Source organism: Fopius arisanus, unplaced genomic scaffold (genome assembly GCF_000806365.1).
Source record: "Fopius arisanus strain USDA-PBARC FA_bdor unplaced genomic scaffold, ASM80636v1 scaffold00004, whole genome shotgun sequence".
Taxonomy (NCBI): Eukaryota; Metazoa; Arthropoda; class Insecta; order Hymenoptera; family Braconidae; genus Fopius; species Fopius arisanus.
Window position 1 is genome coordinate 576,990 of NW_011887743.1, and position 27,689 is coordinate 604,678.

General features: G+C 34.3%; 1 protein-coding gene across 1 annotated transcript in view; it reads left to right on the plus strand.

Moving 5' to 3' along the window:
- Positions 1-13,368: 13,368 nt before the first annotated feature.
- Positions 13,369-27,689, plus strand: part of LOC105271197 (proline-rich transmembrane protein 4) — a 106,817-nt gene continuing 92,496 nt past the window's right edge. The window contains exon 1 of the mRNA XM_011312581.1: positions 13,369-14,054. The gene's annotated coding sequence lies outside the window, so the exon portion shown is untranslated. The remainder of the gene's footprint in view (positions 14,055-27,689) is intronic.

The following is a 27,689-nucleotide window of genomic DNA, read 5'->3' on the forward strand; positions in this document are numbered from 1 at the left end:
TTGGTTGGTTGATTGGTTGGTTGGTTGATAGTCAAGGTATCAAACAAGGTTGACCAAAAATTGATAAATGCTTCTTGAACTGTATTTCCATCCAGCTCACACTACTATTTCTTTATCAAACGAGATTGACAATGAATGATTTTTTCATTGTCACTCTTTTATTCGTATTATTCGTATTGGTCGATGGATCGATTGATCATTTCCATGACTACGAGGGTGTTCTTGTTCTATAAACTACACTCAAAGCTTCTTTCAAATGATAACGATTATTGAACTAAAATTCCACAAATACATACATTTCCGGAAAAAAATACCTTCACCGTCAGTGACAATCTACATTATTGCAGGGAAATAAGAAAACCGTTAAAATGATTAATCACACGACATCTATTTGGAAGCAATAATCAGTCGGTGTTAGGTCCGTTGAATATAACGGATATAACTTCCATTTCATTTCTTTGATATATTTTTAGGGGTTCTGTTGTACTACTGAACGAGCATTGTCATGGAGAAAATTAGTTTGTCATGACGTAATAATGTACCATAATTTCATCGTTCATCTTATAAATTCTGGTTCACTTTCATTAGTTGTCGTCTACAATCACAATAACTTCAACAGAAATGTTTGATAACTTATTTACTCACACGTTTTAAAATTGTCTAATTTAGTGACAATTCAGGAATTGTTTAAAAAAATGAAAAAAATTTAGTTGAAGTTACATATCAGTGAGGAAAATGACAATTTCTCGCACAATTTTCACTCAAATTTTTCAGTAACAATTGAAGATGGTCACACGAGTACGAAACCTTCGACCAAATTGCCCTAAATATTTATTTTTCAGGAGGAGAAATGTTTAATTGATTAGGATTTTTTCGATAACGCATTTTGCGATGATAGTTACAATTCCATACAAAAATTACGTTATTCCGTATCATTCGAACAATTCAATTAATTATTAATCAATAGTACCGCTCGAGGGACTCGTTATATCACTCACTACATGGTCACTCGATTCCCTCTGACCCTTTATCCCCGATTCTGTATGCAGAAAGTGTCAATTATATATAAGCCCTCATTTTAATTTATTTAAAATACAAAAAAGTTTTTATCCAATACCTCGAAATTGAAGGAAGATACCAATTTTTTCGTAACTACCTTTTTTGTAGGTCTCACTCTTTTCTATAAAAAATGTTCATACAAAAATTCCCTACCTTCTTTAAATTCTGAGATATTAACTGAAAACTGGGTTATAAAAAATGCACTTGCCCTAGTTGAACACTTCGCTACTGATATACTGATTAGTCTATTACTGATTTATTAGCAAAAATATTTATACTATATATAAAAAGCAATTTTGCACTTGTTCATTATCAATAGTAATTAGTGTCAAATGATTCATATATGTATGACACACTGATATTTTTTTACTTTTTGCGGCATTACAATATCCATAACTGTGAAAATCCTTATATATTTATATTTTTCATTTCAAAATCGTTCATGACAACATTTAACTGGCTATTGTCCGAGGTCCTTTAGCCCATGAGTTTCATGCAAATTTTTATGATATAAATTTTTTTGTGCTTGATGTACATACATATAAATAAGGATTTTTCCCTACAGTTTCAATCCCTGAGTTTTTTCATATTTGTGTGATGAGAATGAGACATGAATAGTAGTGCTTTGATGAATTATAGGTACAGAGGTGTTTTGGTTACTCTCGAATCAGCGCTAGCTTTCCCCAGGACTTCGAGTTTATGCACTTCTGTTTGATCTGTTGCAACTCTTCGAGGAGAGTGTGTTGGGGATATTTATAATGGGTTCTGATGTTGAGGTGCCGTATTTGACAGACGTGAAGAATATGAACCAATTTGTTTACGAAGAATTATGTCGTTTAATGCCTCGGATCTGTCCATGATTGGATTTTAGTGGACTCATATAGGATTCTCAGAATGGATCTTTCGGTTATGTTGATAATTTTTCGGATACCGGGTCTGCGAATAGGATCCTTATATTTTAGAGACAGATTCTTACATCAATTGCACCAGAAATCACTCGTTCGATTTCTCATCAATTGTTCAACGATGGAAAATTCGAAAATTCCATCCAAATAAAGGATTGTTAATTGGAGTTAATTACTCCCTCGAGTTGAGAAAGGAAAAACGAGAATTATCCGCGGATCGGTACACCATCTCTTTATTGATTGCCACATCATATATGCAGCAGTGGAAATTGAGCACTCTATTCCACTAAAATAATTATGCAATACCCAGTAGACAAAAATCCGAACGTTTACCGTAAAGCAATCCATTTATCCGACAAATTGTGGCAAATCGTTGAGTTTCACAATCTCAGATAGATGTTTCAAATAGTTTTGAGTGATATTAATTTTTGAACTTCATCCGGCACTTGACGGGGCTCGGATTTTTTTTTTTTGCTGCAATGTCTTTCAATCGACAGTATCCAAACTTTTCGACAGTTCATAAAAACTGGAACTCGATTGTATCAACCACCATTGGGGCTTCCTGCCTCTTTTTATCAACAATTGATGAAAAATTTTTTTTCAGTTAAACTAGAACGACAGCTCGAGTGCTGAGGGATTCGCGTACCTGAGCAGACTGGAACATGACGTTTTTACGCCAAAATATGTGCATGTTTTTAATAACAACATGGGGTTATACCCGAGCGAATAGTATACTACGGCACAAGTAAAAAGAGTAGTTTTTTATGACTGTGGGAATGCAGACGAAAGCGAGGGCTGTAATTACACTTGACAAAAAGTCCTGTTTTCACATGTTTTGAACAAAATTTAATGATATTGGGGAGAGATTCTTTGCCCAAGAAATCTTCTTTTTTTACTTATATTTTAAAATTTATGAAACGTTCTGCGTTGCAAAAACTTGATAAATGAATGAAAATTTAACTTTGCTCAAAACCGGTGAAAACATTGTTGGAAAATTCTCGAAATTTTAGAGAGAAAAAAAGTCCGGAAATTAATTCATTTATACTGGTGAATTTTATCCATCTGATGAAAATTTCTCTTCAATTTTATAATTCGTCCAAAAATTTGGTGTCTGTTTCTTCTAGATTCTAGAAATTTCAATGCTATAGTTGTAATTTTTCGAAACTTACTATCAGTTTTAAGTGCCAGATATATTTTTCCTGTTTTAGTTAATAATTTTGTAGATTTATTTCCAAGTTCTCATGTGAGGAATTTTATTCCCTAATTAGACAGATCGCAGCATATTTTAGAACCTTGAAATCATCCGATTTCATTACTGCATTTAATTAATTCATTTCCTAAAATTACACTTCGTTTTACTATACGTTACCCGAATGCAAGTTATAAATTGTAAATTTTAGATTATAATCTAGACAAAAAATCTTAAATTTGTCTTTTTTTCTGTTATATTGATTGCTGTCACTAGAATTTCTCAGTCGTTGGGGTGTGGTAAAATGGATACCTGAGACAAAGCGAAGGCTTATTAAAAAAAGTTCCACCCAGAATTTCAGTATTTTTCTGTGAACACAAATAGATAGCAATTAGTCCATTGATACAGAGAGAAAAAATATCCTTGTAAAAATTGGTATGCTGACATATTAACGATCATATTGACACAGACCACTTTGTGGTTCGAATTCGCTCTAATTTTAGTTTCCCTCGGTTAAACTTCGTTCCGAACGAAATATTCAGAAAATAAAGTGAGACGAAAAATAAGAATTTCAAATTTCACCATCTGAAAATTATGAGTCACCGCATTCACCCCTTTCTATTTTTTTCGTACGTTACACTGAGATAATTAATGAATGACAATTATAATCCTTCACTGCTGTTCTCTGCCAAAAATTACTTGAAAAAAATAGTGAAAAATAAAAAAATGGAAATAATGACAAAAAATGGCTGATAGTAATTTTAATTATTATTAACCAAAATTATTATTTTAAAATAAAATTATTATTAACCAAAATTATGATTGGTTTTACTTCATTCTGTGATTGGAGGACAGTCGACAGTATTAATTACTATTACAACAATTTAAATAAAAACACGTCAATGTATTATTTCACTAAATATTCCATTCATCGTGAAAATTCAAGAAAAAAACTGCTTCGTTAATGAAAATTCTCCAGAAATTGCCTACCACCCATCATTCCCCAAATAAATTTAAAAAAAGCAAATTTACAATACCCTGAATTTCGACATCGACAAAAAATCTGATGACCCCAATATTTTTATTAAGAAAATAAAAACAAAAATTCCCTCTTTTAATTTACCCTGTGGTAGGGAAAATTGTTGGCCGCTTTGCCATGAAAATCATTTTATTTGTATGAAAAAAAAAGCGGGTGACAGTTGTGTGAGGGGAAAATGACAATTATATGGGAGAGTCATACGGGTTAAAAGGTAATGCGAGCAAACGGTGACAAGCATCGATGACATGTCAAAATGCGCACGCGTGCTGCTGACGCGTCGCGACGCGACCAATTTAATTTGACTATAACGTGATTACGTTTAGACGTGGGTGGCTCTAGCGGAAACTGAGGGCATACACCCCTCTGGGGTGCTTTTCCTGCCTGAACGAGCTTTCGGTTCGCTTTCACATTTTTCTTTTTCACTATTTCACCTCCTCATGTCATTAGATTTCCCATTTTTACAACTGTCACCTTTTTCATTGTTATTGTGGTATCAAATGCTGATAATAAAATATACTATGACCTGTAAATTATTCTCTGAGAAATTATGCTAATAGCGTGTAGGAAATGACTCATATAGCGTCGAGGCCGAGTTACATTAAATTAATTGATCCCGTCAAGACATGAAATTAGTAATTTTTTATGCTTGGGTAGATGTACGGAACCTTCTCCATCCCTCCCCTTCTGAAGGTATATCATTTTTATTTCATAATTCATATGCATTTGGCTGTATTGAATTTAACATGTGGTAAAGTTTCCATTATTATATCACATTAATATTCCTTTTTACAATAAACATACTGTTTTTATTATTTGATTTGATTTTACAATATGGCTCAGTGAACCGGTAATTGAGTTTGACTCAAATTTATTCTTGATTCCCATTAAATAAACATTAAATCATCAATATTATTAATAAATTATGGATATAAACGGTTATTGAAAGGACAAATAATTGAATTTTTCGGGCAGATGCTCTACACGCATTGTACGGAGCTATTATTATTATCTTCTACCGATATTGTTATAAACCATGAGTTTTTATGGTTAAGGTGAAAGTTTGTACGGGTGCTCTCAGTGAAAATTAACTGCTGTTGTTTAGCAGTTAATGGCAGGGAAATTTATATCAGTAATAAGGGACGTGAGAGCGAAATGGACTTGAGTCAATATTGCCAGGTGGAGGAAAGGAGGGATGAAGCACTGAATGAAAATGCATAATTTGCATTTTCTATATTCATTTCATGATGAGAAGTGGAAGATTGTCAAACTTCAACAGTTGCAGGGAAATTCTCGTGAGTTATTGGAAAATTGAAATTCAGAGATATACAGTAAAATCCCGTTATAGTCCTAACTCTCCTCAATTTCTTTTTTCCTCTCTCCACTCTACTACATCTGGTCTGCAAAATGTAAACAATCCATTGTTTCGTCCGATGGAGAATTGAATTTCGGGCGAAATACAGCCGAAATAGTATATTTCGTAACAAGTGCGGAAAAGTAATTTTTGGCGTGTGGGAGGTTTACAGCACGAGACGAAAGTGAGAGGTATAATTCCACATGCCAAAGATCACTTTTCCGCATTTCTCTCCACAATCAGCAGAGCGTGATTGAAAAGTTACTTTTCGGCACACCGTGATGAAAAATATTGTTCGCAACTCGTGCGGAAAGTTATTTTTAGCATGTGAGATTACTCACCTTCGGCTCGTGCTATAAACCTCCCACATGCCAAAAATCACTTTCCCGCACTTGTTACAAAATATACTATTTCTTCACAGTGCGCGGAAAAGTCACTTTTTCGACTTTTTAGAAAAGTCATTTTTGGGAACATCGTGATGAAAACTAAATGTCTAACGTATTCGGATTCGGTATGAAAAAATTCAGTTTATGGTCGGAACGATCGTGATTGAAAGGCCTGAGAGGTATATGAATCACAATCCTTTCCTGGAATTATCGTAATTTGTAATCGAAAATGGTTTCTCAGAAGTTGTGATAATGGAAAAAAAATCGGATACTTTCAGTAACTTCTGAAATCCATCACCGAACAAAGTGTGAAATTATCACGTAATTTGTACCGAACAACTTAAATCTCGCACTGAAACTTTTCGGATTATTATGGCTTCAGAATCCGTTTCCTGTTCGGGTAATTTATTTACTTTTACCCTCTGCTATATACAAGAGAGTTTGACTCACCTGAAAATACATTAAAAGTATTCACTCAAGTTAAAATCTGAGTGTTGAAATTCCCTGAAGCGAACTAGAAAATTTACTTTTTCATCACCCTGTGTGTAAAGTGATATTTACCACCCGTTTCGCACCCGCTGAATCTGACATGGATCTTAATATAAAGAAGAAGAAGGAAATCGATCTCGAAATATCTCGAAATATCTCGAAATCTTAATATAAAAAGGAAGAAGGAAATCGATTTCGAAATATCTCGAAATTTTAAAACTATCTCGAATGAGTTTCCATATTTCCACTGAATACGCATGAACATTTTTTAATAAAAAATATCGTCGGTCATGCGATTGAAATACACTAATGTTATACGTGCGTGCGAAAAAGTTTCACTTTACGCACTAGTTGCCCGCATACAACTCTTTCCCCAAATTTTTGGAATTTACGTGTACGACATTGAGATTTTTTAAGTATTCAAAGATTTTTAAATTTCATTGTTATACGCATACAGAGGACGGCGGAATTTTACTTGCACCGTGCAGAAAAAACTGATTACGACACCGAATTCCCTTAACCCCTTCTCCCCTTTTGATAGGTCTTCCTCATTTGATATTCAACAACGTTCAATGCTTTTAATTATTCTACTGTTTGAGCTTGAAGAATATCTCACCATTACGAATAAATTTCCCTATACCGTTTCACTTTTCCCAGCGATTAACTTTACCCCTCGTTTCACTTTAAAACTTGTAGCACTTTATTTGACCTTTTCTCTTCCTGATTCTCTCACCCATCACCTACTAACCATTTCGTTCTTATTTCCAGCCCGTCGACCTGACAGAGTGGCTAAAGACGCAGCCTCACAACGGATAGGTTCCAGGTTCGATTCCTGATCGGGTACCGAGTCCCGATTATCTTTAACAAATGTTGAAAAATTACACTTGACATTTCACGTCAAATATTCGCTATCTCAACAACGATAAAGCAAAAAGGAAATTTCTGTTAAATTCTCCATTGGTAAATCAGTTAATATTTAAAAGAAAACCGCGAAGATGTAGAACATTCAAGCATTAATTTCCGGAACTCTCAATTTATCGACAATTCAATTGCATTTGGCGGTGAATTTTCGCGAGTGACATGAAGATTCAAGTTTCTGTTTAAAAATTAAATATCATTTAACATGAAAAACTTAATTTTCTTGAATTTTCACGAGCTTCTCAGCAGAGTCCATATTGGTACTGTGGGAAATATAAGTAATTTACCTCTATTATTTATCTTAAGTAATAAATAAATGAAAAGGAGTACGGAGATACTTGAAGTATTATAATAACACCCAGTTGTTTTGTATCTTTGAATCCAAAAGTTGATTGTTCCAGAGAAACACAGTGACATTAAATACAACTGCTTCTCCCATTAATAAAAATGATGTTCTTTAGTCTGATTATCAATGAATAAATAAATTGATAGCACCTTAATTATTGTTGTCTTCGCGTTTATAATCAAACTGTTCGGTAGTTGTCATTCAATGTTCGAACAATATTTGCGGTTGTTGAGAGGGTTGATCGGAAATATTTGCGGAATCGATTAATCCCAGTGTTCTGAATTAATGTGGTTTACTCTAGGTTAATCTAGGAGATTGCTTATTGATTTGCGTCTATGGGGCGAATGTGTGCACTTCATTGAAGAATTGATTTTAAAAAGCTCTTCGTTAAACATTTCCGATGTACTGACGCGTTAGTATGAGAATAGAATAACCTAAGTGAATAATACAACAACAGCAATGCTTTCTTTTAAAAAATGAGGCTTGCTTGACCCCGGAAGGTATAACTACACCCATAAAATCGTTGGCGCATATGAATCTGGCGTATTCGGTTGCACTTTTGTTTTAATCGTTCATGGGAATCGGGCATTCAGTCATAAATGCAACAAATAATATTCCATTCATCCGTTATCCGATTTTAACGATATTTGATTTTATTGAATTTTTCTCTACTCACGAACCGAGAACCGAGACCACTGAGCATTTGGTAATAATTCCCGAATATTATTCTGATTGATAAATTCTTTACTGTAAATTCACAATTGCATAAGTTTTTTTTTATAAATTTCGCTTCTTGCACTTAATTAACTTCTTATCGGAAATAATACCGAATCTCGGGCTTGCTGCAATCTTCATCAGCCTCCATAGTACACACCCAACTCGAGTTTTAAATTAAAAATATATTATAATCCCTGCAATAGCTCAATTAAAGGGAAATTGGATGAATATATAAAAAAGACGATGCCAGGTATACCGGATAATTTTCATATCGATTTTTCGCTCTTATCCGGCCAATCAATTTTCTATCAATAAAATGGTAAATAATTATGTCTTACAACCCTTTGTAATTACAGTAAGTTCTCAGAAAGTGAAGACAGAAGACTTGAGTGACGCTTTTCACATTTTGTGAAGTGTAATCAATTGCATGGAATTATTATAGACAAGTTCAATGTAATTTCGTCTTTAAACAAATTTTTTACATTTTGATCTTAGTCATGGAAATAATTGCTATGGATTATTTATTCTAACGCCCTGAGCGACAAAAGCGGGGAACATTAAAGTGAAAAATGAAGTTAAATTTCAATTTCATTCATTTACTGTAATTATTTATCTCGTATAACAGAAGAAACAGAAAGAAGAAACAAAATTCCGCATCTTCCGTAATTCCATGGATATTTCCAATGACTCACCGCAGAAATAGATCGTTAAAAATAATTTGCAATTTCTATCAGAGAATTTCTTGAATTCTCTATTAAATAAGTTTAAATTCGATTTTAATTAAAACAGTCATCAAATTTCATATTCATCTTGAAAATTCGAGAAAATTAAGTTTTTCACGTTAATTGATGAGTGATTTTCATGACTTTTCACTGCCATATCGATCTAAAGAATGAGAACAGCCGGAATATTCAAGGAATTAAATGATTCGTCGATAAAAAATCCCACAGAAATTTTATTTCTCTTTACCGTTGTCGAAAAGTTCAAGTTTTTTAACTTGAAACTTCAAGTGTAATTACCAGTAAATGTAGCCAGCAATGTAAGCTGACTCTCCAAGTTTTATCACTTCACTCCGGAGTTATGATAATACCCAGATGATGACTTCATAAACGAGAAGTAAAAGACTTCAGATGAATTTCATGAAATCGTATGACATTGAACGAATTTTCTTTTACTTTTCCCAAAAATTTCTGAAAACCACTGGAAATTATGAATATTTCCCTCTAGTTATTTTCCAAATTTAAAAAATGACAAAATAAAGTTTCAAATACTTCCGGTAGAATTGCATTTGCAATCACGAATTGAATAGAAATCATAAGATGCAGCTGTGAGAATTCTCTTCAGGTTCATAGAAATGATTTTACCCGCGGTTTGATGCATGAAAGTTCTAAAGCAACTGAACTAGTGCAGTGGTCTAAGCAGATCTATAAGTCACTGGTGCACACAGAATATCCAGAACACCAAAGGCAAGCGACTGATGCTTTTTTTGATGTGCACCCGAACGAATCATCTCTGAAAATAAGTCTGCAACCATCAAATCATAAATAATTAATAACATCGATTTTTTTTTTGAAAATCAAAATTGCAGTGGATCGAAGGTAATTGTTAATATCGCAATAGCTTTCAATAAAATTGAGCTGTTAAAAATTTATTGACGCCAATTACAGCCATTTGAATTTTCAATTATTTACAGCCATTTGAATTTCTCATTTATATCGGGAATGAAAGAAAATTGGATTTCTCGTGATGAATGATGATTGATTTTTTAATGAAAGCTTCCATTTTCATCCTTATCGTGAAAATTTAACATAAAATACAATTAAATTTCCAACAGATTAAAAACACAGGACAAGAAAAGGACTTAAAAAACCGATTCATCAATGGAGATTTTTACATAGGTTTGTCTTTGGTAAAAATTTCAAGTTATTTTACTTGAATAATTGATAAATCCGTTGATAAGCCTCCAATGAGAGATGTGGATTCAGCATGAATAATATTGAATAAATTGATGAACCAATACCATGGAAATTTTCAATTACCGATTTCAGAGATCGATAAAGTGCAATTCAATTTATATCGGCAATTTGCGTTCATTACATTATTGAAATAATTTATTTGACTAGTTATTTCAACAATGTGGAGGGATGCAATTGTTGTTTGCTGTTGCACTTTGCCTGAACGTATAGCACTCAAATCACATCGAATTCGTTTTTTTTTCGATAAAAAAATACAAATACGAAATATGAATGGTTTTTTCGCAGTAACTATTGACGCGGAATATTCCTCAATATGCTGAAACCACAAAATTCAAATTATAAATCGCCAGGTACATTAAAAAATGAAAAAATGAATAAAATTGTCACGACTTTGAAGTTCAAATTATCAAGATTTTTCATTTTTAACTATATCTACGTTTCCAAAATTACCATATTGTAAAATTTTCACCATTAACAGATAATACCTAAATACTTAAAGGATTTATCTTCTATTTAATCGATAAGTTAATTTAACAGTTAATAATCAAAGTCAACAATACCGCCTCAAACATTCCATCTTCACGATGTCAATTTTAAAATTAAAAAATTGAATGATTAATATTATTCTTCAAGATTGCACCCTTACGGCTTAACCCTCACAATTACACCAACAGCTGGAGCTGAACGGCCAACTCCTGTTATAGCGCGATTTTTCAGTGAGATTAGATTATATGCATCATTAATCATGTATTGTTTTGCGTATAAAAATGGTATGGATAAAAAGTCAGGTCACATCTGTAACGTCCGTTGAAGCGTCATTTAACTAGCATTCAACACCGCCTACAATGTTTCGCGGTATCAATTACAATTAATTGTTTCCTCTTTTGTACTGGAAACATCCGGGACAAAATACCCCGTCATAATTAGGCTGGGCGGAACACCAATCTCCCTATCCATCGAAAATTCTCTCTTCAGTAATTTCTTATTATCGAAAAATTAAATTTCACCATTTCGTGAGCTTTTTTCATGTGAGATTGGTGTTTCATTTTGATCGATTGATGACAATCTCGGATGTTTCGTTACACTCGATCAAAAAAATAATAGCGCAAAAATACCAGTCACTCGATATCCATATGCGTTCATTAAATGGATGAGAGAGAAATATTAAATTTTATACCAATAGAATTATTTCTCGAGTCATCCTCTCCTGACGAGGTTAAATTACCGGGGCAAATTGTGAATTATCCTCAAGTAATGATAATTCATCTCATCTAGAATTCCGTAGGATTGGACGATTAAAATCATTTTAAGCTGTGGCATATAAGGGTATACTGCAGACAACTTGGGAAAATGTAGGAGAGTCTGAGGTGAAACAAACACCCACCTAAAATTGTTTAACTCTTAATCTTTAACATAACTCTACGTTTAAACAAACATAAATAGATAAATGAAGTATTTGGCAATTAGTCGATTGATGGACTGTCCAGTGGGATTCTCCAAAGATAAAAAACCTAAATAATGCAAACAAGTTGCTAATAATAGTATACATCATCGAATGGGCTTGAAATTCTAATTGGCTGTGCTTAAACGCTCAGATAAATAAATAAATGAGAACGGAAACGATCCATCAATGTGGATAGAATGAGTGACAAGTAATCTTCTGTCATGTCTTGATTTTTTGGATATTTAACGTAAAAGTTGAAAAATTACAAATTAATTCGCCAATATTCGTAAAAGTACTCTAGTGTTGAATTGTAGATTGTAGAAACTAGGGGAATGACACTGGATGACTTACTACACATCATCAGGAAAATAAATTAATAAAATATTCACCATCATAATTAATATGCCACAAAGCAAAAAACTACTTCCTCCACCAATTCCCGTGAGTCTCGAAAGATGGTGTTGAATTTATAATCAAATAAACGTCTAAACTGTTTGAAAACCTCTCCCTATTATCGAATTTTGAACTTTCCTGAGAAGCTTCTCATCTTTTCCAGTATCCAAACACAGATTGCCATACTTCCAAATAGCTAAGAACATTGTCTCACCAAGAATCCTCCTGACTCTATACAATACCTCTTGAAATTGAAACATACCGTATCTATTCCCAAAACTAATTAATAATTTCCAATACCTCTACAAATACTGGAGCTCCTCCGACGTATCCCGTATCATTTTCTCCCCCAATTTCACCATAATAAAAAAACCACTATAAAACGCCAGAAGGAAGGTTAAGGATCACCTGAGCCGTCTGGTCAGAACTTCGCAGCTCTCCTCTCAAAAAATTAAGCAAAAAACACCGAAAAAAAAGACAAATAAATCAGAAAGAAATGAGAAAAAAGGGAACGGTAGGGGTATTTTTTTTTTACCGAAAGGTTGTATATGAAGAGACAAAAAATAGTTGAAGCACGAAGGTGGATCCTTGAAAGGGTTTAAGGCGATGGGCCAACGCTACAGTACAATACATCCTCCTTTTATCCTTCTCAATTAGCCGAACCTCCTCTAGCCATCTCTCTTTTCGAAGTGAGCTCACCTACATACACAAATGAACGGTTAGTATGAAGGGAATAAGGGGAATAAGGGGAACGAAGGGAGCGAAGGAACGAAGGGAACGAAGGGATTGGTATACTGGTATACATATACTATATGGGTCTGTGAAACCCTTGGACTCCTAGTATCCTGAGGGTAGCACCTCACACGAAAACTCTCATCTACCTTGGGCTCGTGTATTTCCGTAGATACGATCGTTTGGATTCGGTTAAGTTCGCTCTTTGTGCCTTCGTCGATCGACAAAGACAGAGAAAGGGAGAGAGACGAGGAGAGACGAGGAGAGACGAGGAGAAACGGAGAGAGACGGAGAGAGACGAAGAGAAACGGAGAGAGACGAAGAGAAACCAACTCGGCAAGATGGCGGACATCGCGCCAGTACTGGGGGTGGGGATTGCTGTGGCTTCAACTCTAAAACGCATTCAGTTCCCTCTGGGGCCTGACAGCGGGTGAATTTACGCTCGTCTGTGCTGGCAAAAAACCACGCTACTGCCAATAGCGGCTCATTTTATCCACTCGATCATTAATTGTACACTGAATGGTTTATTTATTTTATACCCCCACGAGTGACGGATACGTTCATAGATTAATTACACAATGAGCGAATATTTATTGGTTGATAAAACTGCATGAGAATTGGAGAAAATAGTGATAAAGTGTATTTTCCAATGAAGGATCACGTTTAATTTTACAAACACACCCCTTTATCCGTCGGTAATATCGCAACTTGGTGACAACTTTCGTTCATCGATTTTCTATTATCTTTTGGTTGGCTTTTTTTTTAGTATTGTGGTTGTGATATGCGAGTGTTTATGTGAAAATTGTGATTTTTAGGTGCGTTAACTTGTGTCACTTTTTGTGTCTTTTGACGCCATTTTTTTGACGAGAGAGGAGAGGATTTATGGTATTGGGGTTGACGTGTGAGAGTGAGGTGAGTGAATTTGTGAATTAATATTTGCAACAATTAAGGTAGTTGGCAGATATTAGTTGGTTATTAGTGACAACACAGTTGGAAAACTTGTTCTGTGCTTTTTGTTTTGTGTGGGGCTTTGGACAATGTGAATTCAGATTGATTGGATTTTGGAACATACAGGAATACCAGCGTGGATTAAAAATACGAAATTCCAGGGTAAGTTGAGAATTATTTCACTGATTTTTACTCTTGGGCGATTGGTTTGAGACATGGAATGCTTCCTCGGTATTAAATAAAAATGAGGTATTTTTTTTGTTGGTCTTGAGTGCCATCTCGATGTTCGGGGATGTGAGTGAAAAGATCCTGAGTTTAGAGTACGTACTCTTATCTCAAGTGGGTGTAAGGCACTGAGATTTCATGATAATAAAAACTATGTCGATATGCATATTTATGGATGTACGGCAAGAATTATCTGGAAATGTGATACGGTATTTTTTGTTCTCAATCTTGTTGGAGCTCGTTGTCATTTCAGAGAAAGTTTAATGCTTGACTGTTGATTATGGGAATGGAGAGATGTGAAATGATTATAATTCCACCGATTGTTTATCGTTGATATTTGAAAATTCCTTCCAGGAACTTTTGCTAGGGAGAATTGTAGGAAGGGGATGGTCGATGCGGTTGGGGCGGAAGTATGATGAGAGTTGTTTCACACAAATTTCAACGTATGCATATGTATTTGGAGGTCTGCATTCGGATTTGATTGTCGTTACGGTCTACTCTCAAACCACTCTTTTAGAAATAGGAGAGATAGACGCACCCGAGTTGAGCAAACATTCAAAAGTTTTCAGACATTTCCATTGAATTATTTTGAATAATTATGGGTAAATAGAGAAAAACTTGTGGGCTATGGGATGCATTTTCGATTGTGCCTTTCGTCTTTTTTGGAGACGTCAAAATTTAATGTATTCAGTGGAATTTGAGAATTGTTAAGGCGAGACAGTTTTGAATGCTTCAGTGTTTGAGGTTCTACGAGAACAAACTCAAATGTTGGAAGGTAATTAGGGACATTGTCTTCTTTCTTGCTTTATTCTGGTGTTCGGATATTACTTCGGAAAACTCGTAGTAATGATATTTAACCGGTCATTTAAGTGTTTACAATTGCTCTTTTAGAAATTATTTGGTATTTCACGCCCAGTCGTCTGAATTTTCAATTATATGAGTGTGAATTAAATTTCAATTAAAAATGCTCACTGAATTAATCATCTATCATGAAAGCTACAGAAAATTGAATTTTCCAATGGTTGCAAATAACTTCGCAAAATGCCAGAACTCTTTTATATTTTTTATCAAACTTTGGAAATAATGAAATTCCGATGTTGAATGACGCATATTTCGAGAATGTGTGGACAAAGTCTTTCAAATTTCCGGAATAGCTTATCATCGTACCTAAAAGATAATCCACATTTGGTATCTACCATATTTTTGTTGAGAGTATTGTCTAGCTATAAATCTTTCAGTCTTCAAGCAAGGAAGCCCAATAGAATAAGTGGAGCTGAAACATTTAGTTCTTTGTTCATTCCAAAGACAAAGGATGCCAACAGTTTGAATCTAGATATCTACCCGAAAATGAATTATTGAAATAAAAAAAGTTTTCATTATCATTATGGAGTTATTGCCGATATCTTCTAATTTTTCAAGTTTTTAACCAATTCCCGAGAAACGGTTGATAAAACTTTTGCGGAAATTCACAAAACTTTACCAAAAATTTTCAAAAATAAACGCACGACTTAAAAAATTTGTGAGTCATTGGATAATTATAAAACCAAAAAACTGTATGTTTTTTATATGTCAATCTGATCCATGGTTTTTCAGAAATTTGCAAAAAACATGAAAAATGAGAAGATATCGGCAATAACTCTTCAACATGAAATTGCAACTGGAGAATAGCTTGGTTAATTGACGAAATACAAAGTACGAAAAATTTGTGCTCGTTTATATAAGTGAAAATGCTATGATGGTTTCGCTCAGTACCATTAACTGCTCCAAGGCTATTCAAACATTTTATGAAGCGCCTTAGGCTTCATGGGGGGTTACTTCAGGAAGACTTAAATGGAGATTTGGGGTGTCGACTAGTGACGAGGGTTTGTCTCCAACAGTGAGGGGAAGGTAACGAGTAACAACATAAGGAAAATATAAATGTGTTGATACATCGGGATGTCACTGTTTTTCCTCTCATCCCCAAATCTCTAAAACAAAATGAATCGAGAGAGAAAGAGGGAAGAGAGAACAGAGAAATATTCGAGATTCCGCAATTGCATTCAACATTGAGTTGATTCGATAGAAAAAATAAATGAAATTCGTGTGTAATTAAAACTACAGATCCTCGCCAACTCCATTTGCAGGTGAATGCTTTCTTTTTTTTTTTTCAAAGAGTATACGGTAGGGAAATTGAGTAGGATTTTTTACTCCCGAGTTTTTTTAATTCAAACTTCTCCGTATCCCAATAGCTCTTTAATAAACCTGAAACTTTTGTGACTGTCGTGTATCAGTGTCAGTTTGAACAGTGAGTGTATACCACCCGAAACTTTTAAACCACTTTTTTTGTATGTACACACATTCCAGTTGCTGTTAGACTTTTATCTGTCGTTCAAACCGGGTAGTTTATATTTATACAAGGGCATTCTTTTGTTATTTAAAGTTTTTTTCATTGAAATAGGAAATTTCCCTGTAAATTATATTCAAAGGTCTGGTCCTCACTCACTAACTTTTACACTTTTCATTACTTTTTTTCTCCTCTTCATTACCGGATAATGATATTCCTCATATAATGAATAAAATTTAAATATTTCGAGCTTTTATTGCCCTATGTTTTTTTTTTAATATACAAAATAGTGCTCATGAGGAAAATAGGGCAGAGCTCTTTTATTGAAAAAATAATGCAGTTTGAGAAAGTGTGAGCTCATGATGAACAATGGCGGTCTCCGGGGAGAGTGAATTAAATTTTACATCCGCGTTTATTTTTGCTAGATACTTTCTTTGATTAATTGCTTATCAAGGGAATTCAATTATGACCAAAGGTGAAAATAGGAAAGTTTGATGGTACAATTTAAATTTAATTCGCTGAGTGATGTGGAGCTCCAAGTTATGCAGAAGATGGGCATTTTTATAATTGTCTCTTTCAACTTCAACTAACATTGAGGATAAAGTGGGAAGTATGGAGACGTTTATCATAAACTGTCGTGTGTGTTTACCTCCATATTCAAGTGATGTACATACCAAAATGACAATCAAGTATATAGGATTTTATAGGAGATTGCACTTGGCATCGGGCAACCTCGTGAACACTCGTTTTTCTCGTCTTTCTCTCCTCAGTGCTGCGCACGATAGTTGTCCTGATACTACTCGACTATCCTCAATCGATTTCGCTTTGGCTGTTGTATCTGTCGCTTCATATTCTATGTATCCACCACGATGAGCTTTTTTTCTGTCTTTCTTTTATGAAATTCAACTGAAATTTCAAACACGTATAAGTTTTTAATGAAAAGGGAGTAACTTAACTCGTTAACGAGGGGCTATTTATTCGTGAAATCATGAAATCAAAGTCATTTGATGTCATTGGAAATTAATAAATTAATTATTATTCCAAGAAATGCTAGGAAATCAGTCCTGAAATCATGTGAAATCATTTAGAATCACTTGAAGTCGGATAAAATCCTTTGGGATATTGAAATCGGAGGAGGAGCTATTTCAAATGAAGATTTTCATGAAATATTTTGAAATCACTTTGAAATGAGTCTGGAATCGAGTGAAACCAGCAATCATCGTGTCATGATATTTGACAACGGATAACCCTTCGCTTTTTAATATTTTATCAATGTGTAATAATAGAGTAAGGCATATTCTTACACTATCGACGTATTGGAACAATTAAGATTTGCTATTGCATCTGTCCCTATTGTGTGTATCTTGCTCAATGAATATTTTTGCTCCAGCGCATTGAACTAAAATTCTAAAATCATGAGGATCGAGTGGATTCGCAGAAATGGAAAGGAGATAAGCTCACTCATAAATATTCGATAAATGTGTTGTGAGGGGATAAGGCATATCCTTGCTGTATCGAGTATATCATATGGTAGAGACTCTTCTATTGATAATTGAATTAGAATCAGATGGATAGGAAATGTAACGTTTTAAAATTCTATTCTTATTCCAAAAATCACCAATTTTTGGTGTTGTTTTCAACTTTTTTAAAAACTTTTGTAAGTTTTCAAAAAAATGGAGACAAACTGGAGATCAATTTTTGATTGATCATGGAACATGCAAGCCGAAAAATTATGGAATTTGTCTTGACTTTTTTTTCGTTTCCAAAAGACTTGGAGATTTTTTCTTCACATATTTTTTTTACACTAGTCAGAGAAATTCTACGAAAATAAAGGCATTCTAGTGACTAGGAGAAATGGATTTTATTACGATCGATGGATTTGAATTATACTTTCAAATTGTCGGAAGCAGCTGCGAAACTATTGATTGGGAAATTAGCTCTGTTCGTCACAATTGGTTTATTTTATTTAGGAAAAAAGTTGGATCAAATTGTTTGATGAGACATTCGACATATTAAATTCGTGGATAAATTTCCGTCGATATGATCGAATTACTATATTATTATGGAGTTTTCTTGGAGTTTTTTTTTAATCCGGTCAACAAAAACATGGAAAGGACTAACCAAAATTTATGAGATTCTACAATTCTAAAGGCAGAATAACAAAATAATAACAATCATTACAAAATATAATAATCAGTGTAAATAACTTATGGACAAGCTGATCACTATAAACTGTCAAAAAGGTATACTCTTCTGCGCTTATATATTTTGTGTTTCATGAACTGAAACATTTGCTGTCATTCAAATGACTGAATCATGAAAGTTGAGAAACACACACTAGACATAAACTAGAATTCCTTCCTGAAGAATAACATTCCGCCTCGTCAAAATCTCAAAACGATTAGATAATTACGGAATTATAAATTCTCATAATTCCTTTCTATATTAATATTCATTAAACATTTAGAAATCCGCTTCAGAAATTAATCTATCTTCAAGTAATCGATTGTCAAATAGATGATAAAATTAAAAAAAAGGAGAAAGCCTCAATTCTTCGCATCGTCATTCAATTTTTATAAGAAAAGACAAACGGTATTTAAAAAGGCGTAAAAACGAAGGCTCGTGTATGCGAAGAAAACGTGTGCGAATGCGAGGTTGCTTGTGCCTGGGCTCTCTGTTTTTTTTTCTCTTTCGTTTCAGACATCGCCTCTCTTTCCTACCTTTTTCTACTTTTTTTTACTACTCATTCCTTTTCGCGAGTGAGGGTAGAGTGTTCCTCGCCGTTGAGGTCGAAGCGCATTAGGAATTCTCGCTATCGGGATTCCAGGGAATTTATTGAATTTCAGAAAGCGTGGCACGCTTGGTACTTGCTTCAATTTATCACGATTGTTATAATTGTTATTATTATAATGCAGATATCGATGGTTAAACCAGTGTCATTGTTGGTGTCATTTATATCGTTGGGATTTCGGGTCAATTTACTGCTTTAATTGCTGTAAACCTGTAAAAAGATTACTCATGCATTCATTAGGGTTCTTGTTATACTATTTATTCTCTTGAATCAGAGTGAAACTACTCCAGTGTCCGTTACATGCTTTACAATTCTAAAGAAAAAAATGCTTTACAATTGGAATACACCTTTAATTATTGAAATCAACCGCCCAAGTGTTTCATCTAAAAAATAATCATCTGCTTTTTCGCATATTACAAATCTTTTTTCCAAAATTGTTCGGTAAGGATTTTATTATCAGAGTCATAATTGCACTTTAATTCAATCATAGTTCAGCAAAATCAATTTATATTAACATTATTATAATAATATGAACATCAGAAAACAGTAAATGGAACGATTAAATTAAAGCAATACAAATAGATTTAATAGAGATATAAATAGCTCACGAATCAGTGATATAACTGCATCACTCAATGAAGAGTACTTTAAGCTCAAATAAATTACTGATATAAACATTAAAAAATATAGATTTTGGGGAAAATAATCAGATGAAATTCGCCTTGACTTTAAAAATAAAAAAAAATTGAATACGCATTGACTTGAAAAATTCGTCAGACATCCCATTAATTTTTCCGGCATCTCAAAATTCAGGATATATTCGATAATATTGAAGCTCTTGGGGTGTTATCCCTGATAATAATTCTTAGGCTTTACAATGTAAGCAACAAAATCATTTCGTCCAAGAGAAATTTTCGCGCTTTTTGATAATAAAAAGATGTACTCTTCGGTGCTGATGACCACATAGCAATTTTTGTATGCAGAAAAGTAGTAAATAATGTTTTATTTCGGATTGTTCATTAGTTATTCTATTTAGGTAGAGAGAATTGAGATGTGCGCGTGGAAATTCTAAAAATTTGATGATTTTCGCATAATTTTGGGGAGAAAAGGGACAATTTAGGGAATTTGTAAAAGCTCGGGTGTTGGAAATAGTGCATTCGTAATGAACCTTATTGCTTCGTGTCCGCTGCTTCGTGCTTGGGTATATGACAACTACTGGTTGCCATGGCAACTTCATCTCTTCCTGATATTTCCCCTCTTTTTCAGTACCCAGTTATCGTATGATTATGGTGTGAAGGGACTGCTTTTCCCCTTCGATATATCTGTGCCAGCAGCTTGTGCAATCGCACTCACATATATTTCTAGGTCAGACGACAGTGTGTCATCATTGAATCTGTGATAATTCACTGATAATAGCGCGAAAATTAAATTTTACGTGCATCAAGGATGTGAAGGCAAAACGGAAATTGCTCAATATACTTTTTTTTCCCCCTTTTTCACTCACTTATTTTCGTTGACCATTTTGAAAGAATCATTTGTCCAACTTTTTTTATTCAATGGGTTTTATTTTATTATAAAAGATCATGTCCTGCGATTGGAATGACATTCTAATGATTTTGTAAAAGTTAAGAGCCGGAGAAAATTTTAAGAAAACAATTTTTGCTTAAAATGAAATTTGAATTGATTCAATTTGATTTTCCAAAATTGTCGAAATTTTATATTCCAGTGAGCATTAACTTCTCTCCTCTATTCTTCTCCAGTGTTGACCACCGTACGTCATTTATTATTTAATAAAAAGTATTAGTCATATTACATTTGATTACCAAATGGATTTGTATCAATAAATAACAAATGCATACGTAAGAAGTCGTTCACCGCTACTTTCACCTTTCAAGTGAAATGTTGATGAAGGATTAAAGAACATTCATTTATTCATATTTAACGAATTTCATTCGGAATGAATGGCTCATTTTATTACAGCAATATTCTGCTGGAATCTTTTTTTGCTTTCGCTTTAATTTGGATTGCCGCGCAGTGCTCTCGTAAATATGTTACTCCTACTATTAAATTCCATTAAATTGAATTCACGTGTACTACGTACAATAGATATTCACTGCAGTCGCATCTTGCACTCACTGAAATTACCATGAAACTAGGCTACGCACGTGCCGACAGTAATTAGCTTGGAGGAGAAAGGGGAGAAAAGGGAAGTGGAAGCTAGTTTCTGGATAGCGCATATTCGTTTGTAAACAAAGATAGAGATTAAAAGTACTAGGAAGTACTTCCGAAAATAAGGGATCGCAGACAGACCAGTAACAAACGAAACGAGTGATATGAGATGAGTTGCAATAAAAAGAGCAAAGGATAATCATTTAGGCGGAATGGAATAAATTCAATAAAAGATTAAACAAAATAACATATTGGGGAGAATAAATCTCTTTTTTATCTTTTCATCTCTCGACTTTTTTTTTCAAAGCTGAACATCACTCTGTAAATTCTGAATGCTTTATTTTATATCGCCAAATTGATTTTTCTCACCATTTTTTCATCCGTCTCGACGGAAATAAAAAAGACACTCACTGTGATTTCTCACAAGACTTTTTTTGTGTCGGAGATGTTCGGTGTGGGCTCAAGCAATATTTCTCGTTGGAGGAATGGAAAGCCCTGCTGTTGTCTTAAAATGTACACCGAGTTGGGGATTTGTTCAGTGTAAGCCATTCCAGAATCGTATCGGTTTTCAAAGGTGTACATATCTCGTGAGAAAAGATATAGAAGTTGAAAAATATACACTCGGTGAAACGAGAAAGAAAGGCTCTTCCCTTTGAGGGATCACATCCGGTGTCTCCTCGTGTAGTTTTTTTTTTGTTCGACATGCTTCGACGCGACTTCTGGTCGTTTGAATTGGAAGAAAATATCGATAATGCTTTTTCACGAACAAGTGCCGTAATTAGACTTATGGTTTACACTAATTCAGAAAATTGCATCTAATGCTCAATCAATAGGTTAAATATCGGGACAGCAGAGGAAAATCTGTTCTCAAGATATCATAATTATTTTGAGATTTGAAAAAGTATGTGAATGCAATTGTATAATTTTTAAAGGGCAATCTTTCATATAGACTTGTGTATTTTCAACTTCATGAACTTACTGCTAATATCGAATAGATTTTCTGTAATTTTCTATCGTGATAATGATATGATGGCGGTTTCCGTAAAATTTCATTTTATATTATGATTGTGTAGTTGAGTACATGAATAATTTCTCAGTGTAAAATCGCTAGGTAATTAGTGCATAAACGATTAAATTGCACTTCAAGTTCCAAATTGAAAAGTTGATACTTTCAACAATGAAGAAGTGACACGGAAGTTATGTTGGATTTTTCATTGGCGGATGAATTAATTTATCAATTATTTCTCGATTATCAGGTCCATGGAGCTCTGAAAAACCACAAAAATATTAAAACTCTAAGCAACAATGATTTTTAATGTTTCATCTTCTGAAGATTCGATTGAAAGAAACTAAATTCCTGCATGGAATGAATATATATATATTAATATATATGATATACCCGAATATATCTCAGATACAGTATTTTTGGCTGAAAATATACTTCATATACATTCTATTTGCATATCAAATATTTACATTATATAAGCGTTGAATATAATTTAAATATATTTCGGATCCTGCACTTTTGGCCGAAAATATATCAGAATATATCCGGATATATCCGGATATTATTCAGATATATCTTCGGATATATAATTTTCCAGTCGGGTTTCCTTGAATTCGAAGATGAATCACAAATTTAATGCACGTTTTCTTGAAAAATATAGTCCCAACTCACGTAATAGTAAATGCAGATAACATTATGTCTGAAATATCCAGAAATATCCACCAGTGTAATTACAAAGTGCAATAATTTATATTTTTTATCCTCAACTCCCTGTCTTGAAGGGGAGATAAAGCAATCAATTAAACCAGCGCATATTTCATAGACTCAAGTATTTCTGATGCCCCAATGAAGTCTCAAGATAATTATGGTGCACTGAAAAAAAAGCGTCGCATGAATCAATCCTTCCCGAAATTTCCAATTCATGTCACTAAAAGTTCATTAGCTTTCCAAAAAATCTATTCGCAATCGATTAATTACACACTCAATTATCCACTTGAATCAATCCTGCGTACTTTAATTAATTCCTTGGAATCGGCTTCGAAAAAAAATCTATATTCACCCCGAAACGCGCGTAATTTCAAACTCCAATCTCGAAAAAAAAAAATCATCAGTAACGAAAAATTTCTCATCTTCGATTCGACTTAAATCTCACATTCATCAGATAATACTTTTCAGGGTATCCACTGAAAATATACCGAGAATATCATTGAATGAGGACCAATCGCGTAAATACTTGATCGAGGCTTTTGTTTTTCATCTCAGTGTGAGGGATTGTACACTCGTTATTTTGAACAATGCAATGGCGATTCATTTATTTACGAATGGTAGAGTACTCTCTGAGAACTGTAACTCCAGTGAGAGGGAACATGTGGCAACGTCGGATGGTGTACGCGCTCTCCGTTGGTTTTAGTTGAGACCGTTCTTCTCTTCTCTGTCCTTATCTTAGTCCTCGTCTTAGTCCCTCTTATACCTAGCTTCCATCTTCATCTTTCTCCCACTACCTTTCTCGGCAGTAAATTCCAAGGGTTCATTCTTACCTTCTCCCAGCGGCGCGTCTCCGATTCTTTCGTTGGGTGCATCTTACCTACCTACCATTCTCTTCATGTCTGTGTATCCACCTTCACTTGACCGGAACGACGTGGTGCCCTCTCACACATAACACCACCGACTCAACTACCAGCTTCGGCCCTCATCTACCCATTTTTTTTATTTTTTTTATTTTTTTATTTTTTATTTTTATTTTTTTTTTGCCATTTTTTTTTAATCCGTACCGTTCATTTCTTTTTATTTCCTTCATTATATTCCGTACACGGTTAGAATCATCCACACAACCTTTTCAGAACAATGATACAAGTCTCGGGGATTAAAATATATTTCTGGGGATTGATATTCTTGTCGGAAGGGGATATCCTTTTGGAAGGGATTTCTTCGAACGCTTTTCTCTGATTTCCAGGTAGCCTCAGTCTGGGTTTTAATATTACAGTTATGTTGAACAACTTGATTATCAGGCTATATAGACGATCTGCTTTATTTTCCAGATGTTCCAAATTCGAGGTTTTCCACAGTATAAAAATTCGTGAATATATTTAATTGACGAAATTCATATTTTTCTCTCTTTCTCTCTTTCTCTCTTTCATTGACAATGAGCATTATAGCAGAACAAAACGGTATAAATGACCACTAGTGAAGAACACAGGGTTTAGATAAAAAATCTTATCGGAGTTATTTTGGGAAAAAATCGAATGAAAAAGGGAATGAAATGACGAATCATTGAATGTCTTCCCTACGAGGAGCAAAAACAATTGTCTGCTAGTTACGAAATTGGAATGATTCATTGGAAAAAACTTTTGGGCGATTCAACCAGAACCATGGGATTTACTGTGTTTTTACCGTTGGTAAATGGAGAATTTCATTTGGTAATGATTATTAATCGAACGTGGTGCAGTGATCGAAGAGAATCCAGGAAGCGGGTGTGAAATCGCGTGAGAAAGTTATCTCCCGTTGGGTTTCGCGGAATTATAAAATCCTCTCGTCCAATCATGACGGCAATCCATGTGGATCGGTTGAGGTTCGAATTCATAGGCCTTTTCTTTACCGATGGACGTCCAACCAACCGAGTCCATAGGTAACCGATCATCTTCTATCCATTCTTCAAGTCTTGTTTTATTGAAGCCTCGAGGTACGGCTGAATTTGTTCGAGATTTTTAGGATCAATAGGGATAGTATTATTCATAAACATGAAGAATCCACGATTTTGCTGAAATGAAATCTGGACTTTACGATCGATTATTTAAATGATTCAAGACAGACTTGTACAAGTTAACAATCGTGTGAAATCTGTGGATTCCTCGTCGGAATAATTCCATAAATTATTCCATATGAAGTTCACTTTCTGTTATTCCTGCTATTATGCTGTCCATTCTTCCTCTACTTATGCCTCTAGTTCATCAGGTTTCACGTATAAAGTATATAACAATATATTCAATAGATTCTGATATGTATCTCGCTTTCATTACTTTCATTCTCTATGCAATTACATTTGCAGTCAATCGGTGAATAAAGATTGAATTAATTTTCCTAATTTGTAGAACATTTGAGAATAATTCTCATGAAAAAATCGGAAACATTGATCTATCCAATAAGAATGAAAAAAAATGGGAAATGAGAAAACTATGGAGGTGATTTGAAATTCAATTCGATACCAAAGAAAACCCGTTTAGAATAACTGATTACGGAATTATCATGACCCAACGTGATGAGTATATCTCAGTACTCAAGTGTTAGAACGTAATGATGTGATCTTCCTTCAGAACACATAAAAAATGGTGATGATTTTTTCATTTTTTTATGTTCTGAATGTATGAATATATAAAAAAAATACATGAACATATATTTTATAAAATATAGAAAAATTATTCTGATAATAGGTACATGAAGACTAATGTAGCACAATATTTTCAGTCCATTTGAAAGTTTATTGCTGGTTCATTAGCAACAAATACTATAGAAAAAGTGAAAAGAATATAGAATTTGTCTATTTTATTTCGTGATCGGTAGCAATTCTCTCTTATTTCTCATGAATCATGAGAATTTCTTACTCTTCAGAAATTTATTCCACAAACAAAACCTTCGTGTTGATTGCTCTGGACCAACGCTTCGTTCATGTACCAGAGCCCATTATGCCTGCGTTTGTGGTTTAGAATGTGTTGTCACTACCCACTGCAGCTCCATAACTTCACCAAGTAAAAGCGAGATAGAAGCCAGGGGACCGTAGTAATTGTGTTACCACTGCTGTCGTAAACTCAGAAACTCGGAGTAAGACGCACTGATGAGTTGGCGTCCCTCGAAACTCGAATGACCATCAACCTAGTCCTTTCATAAAACGTAGATGTCAGAGGGACAACTGGAAAGGGAAGAAGGAAGAGATAGCTCTTCTCTCCCGACGCCGGTCACTTTACAAGTATGCGCACCACGTGAATTAAATACGTAATACAGACCCACGTCGAGCGTGTCCCGCATGCTGATCGTTCCGCGGTTCAAGTTGCTCAGGTACTTTGAATTCTCCATGTCCGAATAGAGGAATTACGTATGCCGACGTAACTCACCGATAAATACCCACTGCCTTTTTTTCTTCAATTCTCTCCATCTCAAATTATGAGATAACTCTTGAATTTACCGGTGGAGGACACGCGAGTTGATGTCACGAATGAGAAACTGTCAGATGACAGAATTATGACCGTCACGTGACCCTCAAGTTATCGTCATTGAATTATCTGTATTGATGCGCCATGACGGCCATTTTGTTTTGCCTCACAAAATGGTGTCATTTTTTGCCGTCATTTTTTGGCGTCACGTGGTTAATCGTGGTTTCATTTTCCGGTAGGGGAGGTTTATTAGGTAGAGATTGTAATTTTTTTATTAGTTTTGCTATGATTGCTAGGGTCTGAGAATCGTCAAGTTATAGAACATAAACAACTTTTGTCATAAAGTTTTCAACGTTTTTACCAACGAGATAACCTAACATTCATCTTGAGGACCGACGCCATTTGGAGGGGCGATGACCGTCATAAGGTAAGTTGGTCACATATTTTTTATGTGACAGAAAATTGGTTTTTCGTAGGTCAGCGATGTGACGTGTCGGCAACGATTACCCGACCGTCATATGACTTGCCGAGGTAATTTATGGTGATAAATACCCGTACACTCTGTGTTAAAAAAAGAAATTCCTGGAATAATGAGATGGTCCTTTTGAATTCACTGGTGGAGGCTTAAATGTGGAAACCGTTGGAGTAAATTCATCTGGGAGTTTGTCTCTTTTTTTGGTTCTTCTTTTAGAGAGAGAAGCTTTAATCTTTCATATCCAACCGAGTCAGCGGGAATAAGTAGACGCTTTTGCCGATGATAAATGGGAATTTTTCGAATCCTCGGTATATTTTTGCTGCGTTTGCATTTACCGCTCTATATCTGTATGATGAAGATGACGTAGAATGAAGAAATTCCATCGAAAAATGAAAGGACTCCAATGGTTCCTAAATTGGAACTTCCAATTAAATATTTAAATAACTATTCACCTCGCTCTTCCCCTCCCCCCCTAAATATTCTCGTATATCGCAGATATACATTAAATATATACGTATATATTCCGCCCAAAAATGGAATATTTTATATATTTTTTTTTTCGTATGGGGTATGTGGGAATGTGCATAAGATGTTTTGCTGGTGGAGGTATTAATTTGTTTATTGAATTTACATATGAATGATTGAGACTCAGTCTTTGTTCCT